This window comes from Eulemur rufifrons, chromosome 7 (assembly GCF_041146395.1).
Source record: "Eulemur rufifrons isolate Redbay chromosome 7, OSU_ERuf_1, whole genome shotgun sequence".
Lineage (NCBI taxonomy): Eukaryota > Metazoa > Chordata > Mammalia > Primates > Lemuridae > Eulemur > Eulemur rufifrons.
The window spans coordinates 100,703,533-100,718,085 of NC_090989.1; positions in this window are offsets into that span (position 1 = coordinate 100,703,533).

Below are 14,553 nucleotides of genomic sequence, written 5' to 3' on the forward strand. Positions count from 1 at the left end.
TGCTTTAGATGGGCTTCTACTTTTTTGGAATGTGTTTCAGTGATTTCCTTCCCATGCATAGTACTTGCCAATATTCATATTAAACTCAATGCAAATTCTAGGGAAGTTTTATTACCAACATACATTCCTGAATTGGAGGCCAAATAATCTTACAGGTAACTTACTGAAAAATAACTATTAGTACTTAATTAATGAGAATATGCCCTTTACATTAGGTGTTTTTTACTAATACAAAGTAATGTTAAATTTAGATATGTCCAAAGACATATGGTAGGAATTTCTATGAATTTGGTAAGATATTTAACTCTATACCTACCATTGCCTTATGTATAGCAAAAATGGAGCAAGAACAAATAGACATATCACCACTGGTAAAGAGGGATAGTGTGAGCTGGTTCCATTTAATCTCTATAATTCTGATTTCAGGTTCGTTAGTGAGAGTTAATAAATATACATCGATCATATGTCCTAGCAATCATGCTTGACACTGGGGATCCAGCAGAGAATGAGACCAATACAGACACTAGCAAAGGGGTCAAGGAAGATGGCCTTGAAAAATCACCTAGAGCTTGGAGGTGAGGAGGAACAAGGGTGACAGAAAAGCAGGCAGAAGCCACCCACCGGTGAGGACATCCCCTACCCCCAGAGAAGAGAAACTGCGGGTGGAAAAGGGAGAAGGCCAGCAGGCAAAGGAGGAGCCTGGGGCTGGATGGTACAGGGCTGCAGTCCACAGCGGGGCCAGGGCTTTTATTCTGAGGACATAGGAGGGTTTTAAGAATGGGAGTGGCTGGAGCAGGGGAGGGTCCTCAGGAGTCCTTGAAACAAGTCATCATAAATGAAAGGCCCTGAGAGTCCAGCTTTTTTTTGAAAACTATTTCAAATCTGAGCTTGAGGTGATGTTTTTAAATTTAAAAAAAAGAAGAAAGAAGATATGCTCACTTCAGCACGTATACTTTAAAAAAAAAAAAAAAAGAAGTCACCTTCTCAAAATAACATGAAGTAAACCCAGACTTCTCTACGTTGTTTTTCACGTCATGCTATTGTATCTCTCTGAGGTTATGAGAAAAAGTGGGACAATGGGAAGAGAAATGGACTGCTTTATTATTAAATATTTCCCACCAGCCAAAAAGTATGAAGAAACAATAACAAATGCTCTCATGCTTACCACCAATATTTTACAATATTTCTCTTTACTTTTTCTTTTTCTTTCTTTCTTTTGAAAAAATAAAACATTACAGACATAAACCAATCTCCCTCCTTCCCTAGAGGTAACCATTATTCCAAAATCCTTGTTATCCTTCTAGCATACTTTATTTTTACTTTTATTATAAATGTGTGTATATGTATAATACATAGTCTTGTATTGTGTGGTTTTATATTTTAACTAAATGGTTTCATATTGTATATATAATTCTACAATCTGCTTTTTTCACCCAATATGTTTTTGAAATATATTTATATTGCTACATGTAGTTCTAGTTCATTCATTTTAACCACTGTATGGATATTGTATGATTATAGCACAACATATTTATCAGCTCTCCCATTGGTGAATATTAAGGCATCCTGATTTCAAACAATATGGCATCAAACATCCTCCCGTTTACCTATCTCCTGATGAACACATGTGAGAGCTTCCCTGAGGAATAATATTTAAGTAAAATGTTTTAACACATCGGAGGAAAGTAGTCTACTAAGTTGAATTAATATTCTAGTTGCTATTGGTTGGTAACAATGACAATGATATGTTCAGATCACAGAGGATACTTAAAAAAAACCCCATTTTCAGGACACATATTTGAGAACGCACATGTGTCACTTAATGATCTGGATATGTTCTGAGATATGCATCATTAGGTGATTTTATCATTGTGCAAACATCATAGAGTGTACTCACATGAACTTAGATGGTACAGCCTACTGCACACCTAGGCTCTGTGGTATAGCCTATTGCTCTTAGGCTACAAATTTGCGCAGCATGTTATGTACTGAATACTATAGGCAACTGTAACACAATGGCAAGTATTTATGTATCTGGACATATCTAAACATAGAAAAGGCACAGTAAAAATAGTGTGCAAAAGATAAAAAATGGTACACCTGTATAGAGCACTTACCATGAATGAAGTTTGCAGGACTGGAAGTTGCTCTGGGTGAGTCAGTGAGTGAGTGGTGAGTGAATGTGAAGGCCTGGGACATTACTGTGCACTACTGTAGACTTCATAAACACTGGACACTTAGGCTACACTAGATTTATAAAGAAATATTTTTCTTGCTTCAATAATAAACTTAGCTTTAATACAAATTTTTTACTTTATAAACTTTTAATTTTTAACTTTTTGACTCATAATAATAAAGTTTAAAACACAAACACATTGTATAGCTACAAAAATATTTTTCCTTATATCTATTCTATAAGCTTTTTTCTATTTAAGTTGGTTTTTTTACTTTTTTGTTAAAAATTAAGACACAAACACACACGCTGGCCTAGGCCTAACAGGATAATCAAGATGTCACTAGGTGATAGGAATTTTTCACCTTCATTATAATCTTACAGGACCACTGTTGTATATGAAGTCTGTAGTTGACCAAAATGTCATCATGTAGCACATGGCTGTATAAGAAATCATTTAAATTGAGATGAAGAAGGGACATGTAGAAGCTGCCAGAACCTGGGCAAGTTTTTGATTCAGTGGCAGAAGCTCTGTAGGGTCTGATCTAAGCTGAAAAACCTGACTGAAAGAGTTGAGTGTTTCTAATTTAAGATATATGCCAAGTAGACCTAAATAGCAAGGGAAAATGAGAATAGATGTACTGAGAAAAAAAAAAAAAACTCTTGACAGGTTCAGGTTAGTGTCTCACTGAACAAGTTTCCCAAACCCCCTCAGGCTCATCCAACAGCAACAATTACACAGAATTAGCTGCAGATGGATGAGATTTTCAAAGTCTCGTTTTTTAAAAAATTTTTTCTTTCCAAAAACTAACAAGTTAGGGCCAGGCTGGAGTCAGTGTTTTCATTCACATCTTACTGCTGTTTTTTTAAATCATCACTCATTGACAACACTCAAACAGCCACCTTGTCAAAACTTGCCCTTTGGCTAAGTGAACTGAGAATGAAAAATCCTTCTAAACTAAACAGTAGTCCCATGCAAGAAAGTGGCAAAACTTTGGTGGGAAGAAACTAAGTACAGGATCCATCCTATCCAATCTTGACTAAGGGTAAAGGTCTCAGATCTCACCATCTGCCTACAAAGTGCAGCGCAACACTTTCTAACAGCCCTAAGAAGCCCTGCGAATCAGGTCCTCAATACTGTCACTGCTGTCACTCAGATACACCAGCCAGCATATGCTTGGAATCTGAGGAATACAGACGCCTTTGATTTATAAGGAACTTGGAGATCATCTAACTTAAACCACTTATTTTGCAGAAAAGGGGCTCCGGTGATAAAAATGTCTTATCCAAGCTCACACAGTAAACTATTGGCATACAAAGACGCCAAATTTTCCATTTCATGCTCCTTGTCCTGCATTATGTGGCTTACACATAATGCCAATACATCATGAAAATTAAAAATATTCATTCTTTTTTCTTTCATTTTTATTCATTAGAAGTTGTCAGAACTTTTCAGCAGCAGTACTTTAAGTCGTCACAGAAAGTTCCTGTGGAAGATTACATTAACATTCTCAATCATGTGCTCTGCCTTCCTGTGAGAGGATTACACTGCCCCATTGATATCAGGCTTGACCATGTGACTTGCTTTGGCCAATGGCATGAGTGGAAGTGAAGCATGTCACTTCTAAGCAAAGCTTTAAAAGTAATTACATCTTTCCTCTCTCTTTTCTCCCTCGGCTATAAGATAAGCATGTCTCAGATAAGGACTGTTCCTTTAGCCTGGATCCCAGGATAGAGAATAAATATGGCAAAGAGCTGAAACTGACTCACAATTAACACATTGTGAATGAGAAATACACCTTTGCTGCTGCGAGCCATTAAGATTTTAGGGTTCTTTGTTATTGCAGCATAACCTAGCAGAAGGTGACAGATACAGTTCCCAAAAACTGCAATAACAATGAAAATGCTTGATCAGTCATCACAAAACAACTTATACAAAATTATGAGTAAAGAGACCAACCTAACACACTATTTTTGAAGATGAGGACAAGCCACAATTGACTCATTTTTTTCCTTTGAGGTATTCACGTCCACAATGCCCAGAACTTACTTTCCAAGAGCAATGCCAGAAATTTGCTAATGGTGCTTTTCACTTATCTTCCTGAAGAACACATATCTCGTTTCAAAGGAATTAAGACCTGTGAGCATGAAATTGAGATGCTGTATCTCAGCACATATATCTGGCTTCTGGAAAGGAGGCTACAGAGCAGGAGCAATAAGAAGCCCAACACAGCAAAATCCAAGATCTTGGGGCTAAAGGCTCAAGCTACTTTTCTTCATGCCCATCACTGACGGTAGTTACAAACAGCCACTGCCTGTGCCGCCAGCCAGTCACTGTCAGTATGGATCCAGTAGCAAAGGCTGCCCTGCTGGGATGGGAGAGACAGTAGAACCCTCACCAGAGCAAGCCACTTGCCTCCTTCCTTTCCTAGATGGCAAACAAGTCAATCCCCCACTGAGCGGCGTGTCTACATGTGCAAGGTGCCATTAGGCCCAACGACATAAAGAAAAACAAGGCAGACAATACCCCTAACCTCAATTAATTTATATTTTAGCAGGACAGACAAAAATCAAGAAAAATAATAAATAAACACAGACCTTGTAAAAAACAGGCAAAGTAAGTAAGGTGCTATAGCAAGAAATTACAGCACAAATTGTCTTTCAGATAGTAAAAAATCCTCTCAGAATGTGACATTTTAGCTAAGATCTGAAGGATAAGAAGAATTCACCCATACAGAGAAAGAGCTGGGGCAAGTGTGTTCCAAGCAGTGGGGATAGGAATTGCAAAGACTCTGGGCGTGAAAGAACACGACATATTCAGGGAACAGAAAGGCTTTCAGGAAAATGGACTTGCAATTTGGGTCCTAGGATCCAACCTAGCATCAGAATAACCCAGACTGAATCAGAGCCAGGGAGTGGACTGTGGGGAAACAGGCTTTCTAGAATCCTGGACAGCTATAGGTGGACATATTTTTCAGGCACAATTAAATACTTAGACTCTTCTCCAATGAGGTTTGTTGATACTGAATTTTGTTCAAACCGCGTAAGTCTAAATGCACAGTACACAGAATGTTAAGGTAAGTAAGTCTTGATGTGAGTCCTGTGTATAAAAGATTTATGATACAGTAAAAATCTGGCTGCTTGCTTAGAACCAGCAAGACCCTGTCCTACTCCGTGTGAACATCCCAATGCAGAACTAGCAATAAGGAAAAAGCCCTATTAAAATACACCACATCTTCTTGTCATCTATGGCCACCCTTTTTCTCAAAAGTTTCTGAGTCTTGACTATACCAATCTGTGCGTGCGTGTGTGTGTGTGTGTGTGTGTGTGTGTTGTGTGTGTGTGTGTGTTCTCCTTTTTCCAACCCATAACCCACCTGACAAACTGCAAGCAGCCAGCATGAGTGTTGTCCCACAACTGAGGAGTGGATGAGATGAGGTTGGAGTGTGGGGTAAGAACAAGACCACACACAACCCTGCAGTCCATGGGAAGACATTTGGATTTTATTCTGAAGAACAATAGGAAAGCAGTGGAAACTCTTTAGAAGAGCACATGGTCTGATTTGTGCTTCATGCTGATCAGCCTTGCTGCTCTGCATGGAGTGTGGTGCCAAGCAGATAGTTTGATATAAGAGTCTGGAACTCAGAGGACAGAACAGAGCTGTGGATATGAATTCGGGCATTGTCAAGATATAAATGATGTGAAGAAAAGAAGTTTCATATACTGTTTAGAAATTATTCTTCTAGAATCACAATTAATTTTTCTCAAATAAGTCTATAACAAGAAAGCCAAGATGAAGGGTCTCAATAGTCTCTGACTAGAAATTGGGTTTATGAATTTATGTCGAAAAGGAGTTATAAGGCTGGGCGCGGTGGCTCACGCCTGTAATCCTAGCACTTTGGGAGGTCGAGGCGGGTGGATCGCTCAAGGTCAGGAGTTCGAGACCAGCCTGAGCAAGAGCGAGACCCCGTCTCTACTAAAAATAGAAAAGAAATTATATGGACAACTAAAAATATATATAGAAAAATTAGCCGGGCATGGTGGTGCATGCCTGTAGTCCCAGCTACTCGGGAGGCTGAGGCAGTAGGATCGCTTAAGCCCAGGAGTCTGAGGTTGCTGTGAGCTAAGCTGACGCCACGGCACTCACTCTAGCCTGGGCAACAAAGTGAGACTCTGTCTCAAAAAAAAAAAAGAAAAGGAGTTATGGAATAAAGTTAGAGAGGTCATTCACAGTGCTGACGGGTGCATGACAGTTTAAGTACATAAATCCAATCTCCTACCCCAGAAATATTCCAATATGTGTAATTTCTTATAACACATATACAGTGAATAAATGCAACTCCACACAAAAAAAGTATGTAAAATAACCTCCGGGGCTTCTGTGCCACTTTTCCCCCCGATCATCTCACCACTCACCAAAGATACATGCGATGGGCGCCACAGTATCTGTGCAGGAGAGTTTCACAGGCCTTTTGATCCTCTCCAAGGCAAAGGGTTTTGCTGACCAGCTGACATTCTTGGCGGAGTCTTTTCTAAAGAGCGTTGAATATGCATTGCTCTTTACTTCACAGCCCAGGCCAGTCCTATTGCAAACTCAACGCTGGCCAGAGAGCAAAACATGCACAAAAGGTCAGTGGCCATCAAAATGCATTTCTCTTATTTAGCTCAATCAAAAGCAGGACAAAGGTTAATTTTTCAACAGGATACCATACCGTATATATCAGCACTAACAATGAAGTTTTATTTCCCTGAGTCAGCTTTAAAAATAATGTTGACTTTTATGGTCGATACATTATAGATCACCATATTTATGTCAGAACATATTGGCAGGAAAATAAATCAATGAAAATATTAATACATGAGCCTTGTGTTTAAATGAAACCCTTGCAACTTCACACCTTCCCCTCATATTTCACTGTAGGGCTTTCAGAGGCCTCGCCTCTGACATGTTTTACTGAACATGAAATCAAGGCCTATTTTCATTCTCTACAACTACTGTTTTTATTTTTTATTTATTTATTTTTTTTTGAGACAGAGTCTCACTCTGTTGCCCAGGCTAGAGTGAGTGTCATGGCGTCAGCCTAGCTCACAGCAACCTCAAACTCCTGAGCTCAAGCGATCCTCCTGTCTCAGCCTCCCGAGTAGCTGGGACTACAGGCATGCACCACCATGCCCGGCTAATTTTTTCTATATATATTTTTAGCTGTCCATATAATTTCTTTCTATTTTTAGTAGAGATGGGGTCTCGCTCTTGCTCAGGCTGGTCTCCAACTCCTGAGCTCAAACAATCCGCCCACCTCGGCCTCCCAGAGTGCTAGGATTACAGGCGCGAGCCACTGCGCCCGGCCTACAACTACTGTTTTTAATCGGTCTTACATATAATCAGGTTCAAAATATATACTTTGTTCTTTTATCATAAACATACATAAATGCATTCCATCATTAATAGTACTGTCAATTGAAATTTATGGTTTATGCGTGAACAAAATCTCTCAGAGCCAATGCTCTGACGATATACTACTACTAAGTGAAACGCTCTGTGTTGGAGACCAGCTTCAACTATTGTATTCACTATCCACATTTGTTTTAGCGTCATGACAAATTTCTATTATAAATATGTGTTTTAGACAGCAAGTTCATAATTTAGACATTTTTAAAAATGGGGTGAAAAAAATCATTAAGTGTGTCTTCTCTTTCTGATGCTCTTCTGTACTCACGGGATACATAATGCACCAGCTGTTCACAGTCACCTTCTGAGGGACAGTGTTTCTAAAAGATCCTGCAGATAGAGCAACCCTAAACGTCCATTCATCAAGTTTGACCTACTCCTAAGTCCATGAGCCCGTCACACCAGCCTTGGCCATAGTGAAGGGGCCAGCCAGCCCCTGGCTGGGTGTCCTCGCCCACAGCGTGTGAGAGGCCTGGCTGTGCCGTCCCACACAAACAGGAATAATGGTGACTACCTGGGCCAATCTGTGTCTAGGGAAAATTTATTTGGCTCTGCGTGGAGTCAGCAATCTGCAACAGGGCAGAAGCCAAAGGATGCCCAGAGGAAAGAAAGAGTCAGGAGAGGCAAGGAGGAAGCAGAAACTAAATAGACAGAAGCAATGAAGTAGAAACATAATAGACAGAAGAAGAGTAAAGGCATCAGTTAGTAGCAGGAGAAAGAAGAGTCACTGTGGGTGATCCTTAAGCTCTCCCTTACCCCCATATATAATTCATCACTAAGTTATGTTCACTACCTCCTATATATCGACCCACTTCTCATCTCTCTCCTAGAGTGACAGCCTTCTAATTCGTCTCCTAGTGCTCACTGCTCTCTGCTCTCCAAATAGCAGAGTGATGTTTTTTCAAAATTCAAATCTGATCATGTGTCTCTGTATTTCTTACACACAGAGAGAGAGAGAGAGAGAAAGCAAGAGAGAGAGAGAGAACTAGTGAGACACACACACAAGCATTAAATCCTTTAGTCGGACAAAATAAATTAGCTCTAAAGAGGAAAGGCTTTCCTATGCTAATATAGAAGAATATCTTTATGACCTTAAGGTAGAGAAAGGTTCTTAAACCAGATGTAAAAACCAGCAACCCATAAAAGAAAAATTAATAATTTGGACTATATTAAAATTAAGAATTTCTATTCCTCAAAAAATTACATATAGATATATACCATTAACCCAGTAAAAAGGTAAGGCACAGAGTAGGAAAAAATGTTTGTAATATAAGTAACTTAAAAGACTTTTACCCAAAATATGTAAAGGACTGCTAGAAATCAATAATCAAAAGATAGACAACTCAATAGAAAAAAATCAATAAAAAGAAATGGAAGAATCACTTCATACGAAAGGACCCTGGGCCAGATACAGCAGTAACCCTCCACCTCTCATGCAGAAGCAACCCAGGAGTACATGGGGAGGGAGGGGACGACACCTCAAAGGGCAAAAGTAAAATGTGGTTTGGTGAAAAAGAAAATTCCTTCTGCCAAATGTGTCTTCTCTTTCTGATGTTCTCTGTGCTCACAGGACATGCCATGCACCAGCTGTTTGTTACAGCCTGCTTCTGAGGGAACTTTCTCAAAGCCCCTGCAGGAAGAGCAACCCTAAACACCCATCCAGGGGGCGTGGGCCTAGCCAGGGGGAGACAGGGGCTGGTGACCAAATACCTCCCTCTTCTTGTGCCAGAGAGGACTTTCCTGAGATACAGTCAGTTCGGAGTTCAAATTCTCAGAAGATAGTCTCTTGGGACTCAGTTTGCCTTGTGTGGGGACCAACTCAGTAACACATCTTCAAATCCTCATATTGGTTCTCCCTCGTTCGACAGGTCACTCTCCTTGTCCCTCACTGCTGTTCCCTGGAATTGCACTCTGAATAAAATGATAGCACATTTAGCCTTGGCTCTGCTTTCTCAGTGGCTCAGGCTAAAACACCACCATTCTCCCTCCTCCCCAATGCACTGAGTGTCCAGAGCCGCTGCGGATTCTTCCCACCACCCTCCCCTAGCAACCCCATAGCAACAGGAAAGCTCTGATGGTGAGCAGCAAGCCGGGCTGTTACTACTGTAAGCAGCATTGGATTGGAGGAAGGGTCCCGGGATGCAGCCCCCTGCTCTGCAGATGCCTTGGGCAACTTTGCCACTACTCCTGGAGCCCCAGGCACTGTGACTGATCTTTTCTTTTGCCCCAAATCAAACCAGCTTTCTACATTGCTTCATACACAGCACACAAAGAAAGACTCAGTTGTGATGCATTTAAAGATTTTCGATGCTAAATGAAAGGAAAAGGAAAAAAGTTTTTTCAAGATTCCCTTTCAGGATCCCAAGCCCAGAGGCAGTGAGTGATCGGCTTCCACAACACAGGACAGCAGAGCTACTGTTATTTTTACCACATCATTAATTGAAGTTAAAAATTCTGATTTCAGAGTCAGTTTGGGGGTATCACACAATTGTAAAGATAGATTAGAAAGAGAACGTTAGCAATTATTTTCCCAGAATAACATCGGTTTCAGAGCAGCCACCTTCTCTGTTGTGCAATACAATGGTTCCCAATCACTCCCGTTTACATAAAGTTGAAGCTGCCAATTATGTCAGATCCTTGTCAACAGAAAACAAAAATGTGTAGATGGCCGGGCGCGGTGGCTCACGCCTGTAATCCTAGCACTCTGGGAGGCCGAGGTGGGCGGATCGTTTGAGCTCAGGAGTTCGAGACCAGTCTGAGCAAGAGCGAGACCCCACCTCTACTAAAAATAGAAAGAAATTATATAGACAGCTAAAAATATATATAGAAAAAATTAGCCGGGCATGGTGGTGCATGCCTGTAGTCCCAGCTACTCGGGAGGCTGAGACAGGAGGATCGCTTGAGCTCAGGAGTTTGAGGTTGCTGTGAGCTAGGCTGACGCCACGGCACTCACTCTAGCCTGGGCAACAGAGTGAGACTCTGTCTCAAAAAAAAAAAAAAAAAAAAAAAAAAATGTGTAGAGATCAAAGATGGCGGAGTGGTGGTGACGGCCTGAATCTGCGCTCCCGGGAAGGAAGGCATCGATCCGGACCTGCCACAACGCTAGAAGACCGCTCCCACACAGGAACAGCGTTGTGAATCCACGGAGAATCAGCGTGGGACAAACAGAGCGAGTGAGGTCTCAGGTGAACGAAAATTGGGAACGCGGGACAGACACTAGCCAGCGGAGCGCGGGTCAGATACACCCGCCCCCAGCCGGGGCGGGTGCAGCCTCTCGGGAAAGCGGCTAGCCCTCTGCTCCCAATTGAATAGAGCCCTGACCCAGGCCAGCTCAGAATCACTGAGGGATACGCGGCGCATTGCAGACAGGAGGCTTTTTTGCGAGATTACCTTAGAACCTGGGGGATCTCAGCTGAGACAGCGCTTGGCGAGGAGGGACGAATCTGCCCCAGGGCAGAAAAACACAAAAGACTCCCGGACAGCAAATAGCGTTGTACCCCGTGCTGCCTTTTTCGGCAGTTCTCCAGCCGGTCACCCCCGGTGCGCGTCCTTGCTGGCCAGCCCCTGGGCAGTGGCGGTCTCTGCCTGCCGGGGAGCCGGTCCCCTCCAGCCCCGGAGCTTGGCAGGCGCCATCTTGAAAGCGAGAGCGAAACGGCTCGGGAGCCAAAAAGTGCCCAGCGGCTCTTTCTGCCGGTGCTGCCTTTTTCGGCGGTTCTCCAGCCGGTCAGCCCCGGGGCGTGTCCTTGCTGGCCAGCCCCTGGGCAGTGGCGGTCTCTGCCTGCCAGGGAACCGGTCCCCTCCAGCCCCGGAGCTTGGCAGGCGCCATCTTGAAAGCGAGAGCGAAACGGCTCGGGAGCCAAAAAGTGCCCAGCGGCTCTTTCTGCCCGTGCTGCCTTTTTCGGCAGTTCTCCAGCCGGTCACCCCCGGTGCGCGTCCTTGCTGGCCAGCCCCTGGGCAGTGGCGGTCTCTGCCTGCCGGGGAGCCGGTCCCCTCCAGCCCCGGAGCTCGGCAGGCGCCATCTTGAAAGCGAAGGCAAAACCGCTCGGGAGCCAAAAAGTGCCCAGCGGCTCTTTCTGCCCGTGCTGCCTTTTTCGGCGGTTCTCCAGCCGGTGACCCCCCGGTGCGCGTCCTTGCTCGCCAGCCCCTGGGCAGTGGCGGTCTCCGCCTGCCGGGGAGCCGGCCCCCTCCGACCCCGGAGCTCGGCAGGCTCCATCTTGAAAGTGAAGGCAAAACCGCTCGGGAGCCAAAAAGTGCCCAGTGGCTCTTTCTGCCCGTGCTGCCTTTTTCGGCAGTTCTCCAGCCGGTGACCCCCCGGTGCGCGTCCTTGCTCGCCAGCCCCCGGGCAGTGGTGGTCTCTGCCTGCCGAGGAGCCGGTCTCCTCCAGCCCCGGAGCTCTGCAGGCGCCATCTTGAAAGCGAAGGCAAAACCGCTCGGGAGCCATAAAGTGCCCAGCGGCTCTCTTTGCCCGGCGCCCTCCGCTGGTCTCTGAACCAACGCCAGGAGTACGGGATATGCCGGGGCCGCGCTCGGGGTGAAGGGGCAGAGCTGCGCTAAGGCAAAAAAAAAAAAAAAAAAAAAAACACGAACAAGAAGAATAGGCTCGCCGAACTGTATATTTTATTCTTGGTAAATTTCTTCTGGGTTTTGTTTGTTTGTTTGTGTTTGTTTTTGTTTTTTTTTGGGTTTTTTCTTTTTTTTCTTTCCTTTTCTTTTCTTTTTCTTTTTTTTTCCGGCGGCGGACAGCCTCGGCGGGCACCTTTGCCCTCTGGGCCTCTGGCTGCCGCGCCTTTTTGAGCGCGGAGGTTGGATCCCCACCACCCTCGGAGCTGTGCGGGCGCGCAGACGCCATCTTGAAATCCACTGCGAAACCGCCCGGGACCCAGCCCGGCGGGCGTGAAGGGGCGGAGCTGTGCTAAGGCATAAAAACAAAAACATCTAATGGCCACTCCGGACCCAGCCGAGCGGAAGTGAAGGGGCAGAGCTGTGCTAAGGCGTAAAACAAACAAAGAAACAAAAAAACATTGAGTTGCTGAATTATATACTTCAGATTTGTGTATCTTTCTGCCTTGCGGTGTGGTGAAGTGCTATGTAGTTTGTTTTTGTTCATTTTTGTTGGCGTTTTTGGTGTTTTTTGGTTTGGCTTTTTGCGTTTCTTTTCTTTTTTTTTTTTTTCTTTCTTTTTCTTTCTTTCTTTTTCTTCTTTTTTTTCTTTTCTCTTTCGTTTTCTCCTCTTTCTTTTCTTTCTTTCCTTTTCTTTTTTCTTTTTTTTTTCTTTTTTTCTCTTCTCTTTCTCCTCTCTTTTCGCCTTCTAACTGGGGACCCACGGTGAGCTTCGGAACGGGCCAGGTCCCTGGCTCTGGTACATACCGGATCCTGAGTAGTCACCCCCAGGGCTGGAGATCTGCGGGCACGCAATTGCCACTCTAGGGCCCACAGCCAAGTGACTGCGGAGCAATAGGGTACCAAGAGGCTCCCTGGACGGCCCTCTCCCCTGGTCCACGGACCTTATATAGGATCCCTGCCCAAGTGTAAACACTGAATACTTCTCCAGAAGCGAGAGTGTGGAACCTGATCTCTGGGGACATTGGGCCAAGACAGACTTTTGCCCGTGGGAGCTACAGCAACTGGGGCGCTGAGCAAGCAAAGTCACCGTCCTCTCCCCATAGCTAGTATCTTGCCGGCAGATAGAGTCAGAAACCTCCCCTATAGAGGAAGAACCAAAGGGAAACAAACAAACAAAGAGAATTTCGGTCTACTATTAGTGTGGACCCTGCCTGCCTTCTGAAAGACCACAACACAGTGTCCTAACTCACCAAAGCGGTCCTGGATCACTCCAATCCTCTAGGATTGGACCCATTGGAAGCAGTCCCCCAACAGAAACAGAAAAATCTCTGAACAATACACAACAGTCTCCCCCTCTTGCCAAAAGAAGCAACATACCTAGACTGTTTCACAGCCTAAGAATAGAGCACAAAGAGTCCTGTTAACCAGACTAAACCTATAAGTAAAGATCCAACGACAAATCTAGATGGGAAGGGCCCAGCGAAAAAACACGGAGAGCAAAAAGAATCAAATGGAAAGCTCATCCCCAAAGAGAAATACCAGCTCCCAACCATTTGACACAAACCAGACTCAAAACACCAACATGTCACAGGAAGAATTCCAATTATGGATTATAAACAAGCTGAATAATATACAAGAATCAATGGATAAACAACACAAGGAAAACACAAAAAAAATACAGGATTTGGAGGAAAAATTCACTAAAGAAATTGAAATATTGAAGAAAAACCAAACTGAACTCCTAGAAGTGAAGAATTCACTCAGAGAGCTACAAAACACTGTGGAAAGTCTCAAGAGCAGGGTAGATGAAACAGAGGAAAGAATCTCAGAAATTGAAGATAACTCCTTCCAACTAAATAAGTCAGTCACAGAGATAGATCGAAAAAGTAAGAGAAATGATCTGAGTCTTCAAGAAATGTGGGATTATGTGAAGAAACCTAACTTGAGAGTTATTGGCATTCCTGAGGGTGAAGAAGATAACAAGCAAGGGTTGGACAAGCTATTTGAAGACATAATCGAGGAAAATTTTCCAGGCCTTGCCAATACTCTAGACATACAGATTCAAGAAACTCAAAGGACCCCTGGGAGATTCATAGCAAATAGGAAAACACCACGCCACGTAGTCATCAGGCTGACCAAAATATCCACTAAAGAGTCACTTCTCCGAGCTGTAAGGAGAAAGAAACAAGTAACTTACAAAGGAAAACCCATCAGAATTACGCCAGATTTCTCAGCTGAAACCTTACAAGCAAGAAGAGGTTGGGGCCCCATTTTCACGCTTCTGAAACAGAATAATGCCCAGCCTAGAATCTTGTACCCAGCTAAGCTAAGTTTTCTATATGAAGGAGAAATCAAGACATTCTCAGAT